The 2,158-nt window shown below is 36.5% G+C and overlaps 1 non-coding gene across 1 annotated transcript; it reads left to right on the top strand.

Moving 5' to 3' along the window:
* Window positions 1-1,241: 1,241 nt before the first annotated feature.
* LOC117801334 lies at window positions 1,242-1,343 on the top strand. The gene has a single exon (XR_004623852.1). It is a non-coding gene; the product is annotated as a small nucleolar RNA U13 (small nucleolar RNA).
* Window positions 1,344-2,158: the final 815 nt, after the last annotated feature.

Raw genomic sequence — 2,158 nt, 5'->3', positions numbered from 1 at the left:
TTGTGAACAGTGACCATCCATAGTAAACACACTTGAGGAGCGTTTTGGCTCAACTAAGACATCCACTAGCATCAGAAGCTCTCAGATACAACTGATAGCTACGAGAAGTATCAGTCATGTTGGTAGTGATCTCATAGGAAATTTAAGCAAGTAAAGCACCATTTAGCAAAACTACCTCCGAACATCCTTCAAACAAACAAACAGTCAAAAGAAAAAATGGCAATAACCCATATAATTAATCTGTGCAAAATAACACAATTAACATACAGTAACAATCATAAAATGCTAGGCTGGATGGGACTGTCTCTTCTCCTGAGGGGAGCTACATCCTATACTCATGTCGGCTTCTTGCCTTTTTTCTCCTGTCTTATTTTGGTGATGAAGAAACAAAGGCTCAAGGAGGGGAAGTGACTTGGCCAAACTCATACTGGTTGCTGGGCTAAGTCAGACCTGGAAACACAACGTGCACCTTCTTCCACATATGTAAAAGGCTGGAAACACAAGAGACTGTGATGTGTATATGTGTATGTTTCCAATTTTTTCTAGTACTTTCCTTCCCCCACTCATCTTTTCACCCAAATTTCCCAACTTCTTACACAGACTATTTTGGAAATTAGAAAACATATTTTTAATGCAAATAATGCCTTTTTTAAAAAAGTTGTAAACACCCACGTTTTTTATGCTTAGTGACTTGATGCCAACTCTATGTACTTACGGGTAGATGGGTATCTCTGGATCTATAAATGTCATTTGTATATTTATATACAGTCGTATACCAGATTTCCAAATCTAGTTGTTTTCCCTCACCTCCCAGAAAGACAGCATTCTTGATATTTTGGTAGCATAACCATATCTATACAGTTCCATCGTGGGAATTTGCATTATATACTTGTTTGTGGTAAAAGTAAAAAAAAAATATTGATAGTTTTCTTCTGGTGATATTTCCCATCTTTTGCTAGGACAGATGAAAAGAAAAGCAATTAATCCTCTTCTGTGGAAAGGAAGGAGAATTAGATCTAAATAAAAATAAGCAGCATCTCAGGGTTGACAAACTTTTCTGAGAATTCTTTTTTTCCCTACTCTGCAAAGAGCCCCTAGCGTGGGCCATGAGTCTGCCAGCTAATAGATGTGTCCGTGCAAAACTTATTCTGTGCTTTCTCTAATCACCACCTGAAACGTAACTAAAGCATGCAATCTAATTTATCTTAATATTCATCCTTGCACTTCGAGCAGTGTTTTGAGACCTTTTGTAGTTCATAAGCATTATGATTGGGTGTCCAGGATGTTGTGTGACACGTGACTCCCTCAAACCTTGTTCTGACTTGGGCACATTACCTGTCATGTAAAAAATAAATAAATAAATAAATAAATAAATAAATAAATAAATAAATAAAAGAAACATTTCTTGTGAGTATACTTGGCAAGTTTTCTATTTAAACTGCATATAAGCAGAGACAAAGCAAAACAGAACAAAAAACCTAGACTCAAATGCAGAGAACAAATTGGTGATTGCCAGAGGGGAAGTGGGTGGGAGGATAGGTGAAATAGATGAAAAGGATTGACAGTACATTTACCTTGGTGAGCACTGAGAAATGTGTAGAATTGTTGAATTGTTATATCGTACATCTGAAACTAATATAACACTGTGTGTTAACTATACTTAAATAAAAAATTAAAATAAATACATCTCATAGCTAAAAATAAATAAGTAAACTGCATGTAGGCACACATTGGAGATACTGAGTGAGTTGGGTTCCAGATCACCTCAATAAAGCAACTATTGCAATAAAGCAAGTCAAATGAATTTTTTGGTTTCCCGGTGTGTATACAAGTTATATTTACACTATACTGTAGTCTCTTAAGTGTGCAATAGCGTTATGTCTTAAAAAACAATGTTATATACTTTAATTAAAAAATACTTTATTGCAGGGCACCTGGGTGGCTGTCAGTTAAGCATCTGACTCTTGATTTTGGCTCAGGTCATGGTCTCAGGGACGTGGGATCCAGCCCCACCTGGGCTCTGCGCTCTGTGCTCGAGAGTCTGCTTCTCTCCCTCTCCCTCTGCCTCACCCCAATCGCGCTCACTCTCTCTCAAATAAATAAATAAATAAATAAATAAATCTTTTTAAAAAATACTTTATTGCTAGAAAATGCTAAC

Source organism: Ailuropoda melanoleuca, chromosome 2, assembly GCF_002007445.2.
Source record: "Ailuropoda melanoleuca isolate Jingjing chromosome 2, ASM200744v2, whole genome shotgun sequence".
NCBI lineage: Eukaryota > Metazoa > Chordata > Mammalia > Carnivora > Ursidae > Ailuropoda > Ailuropoda melanoleuca.
The sequence above is the reverse complement of the archived record's forward strand: the minus strand, read 5'-3'. Positions and strand labels throughout refer to the sequence as shown.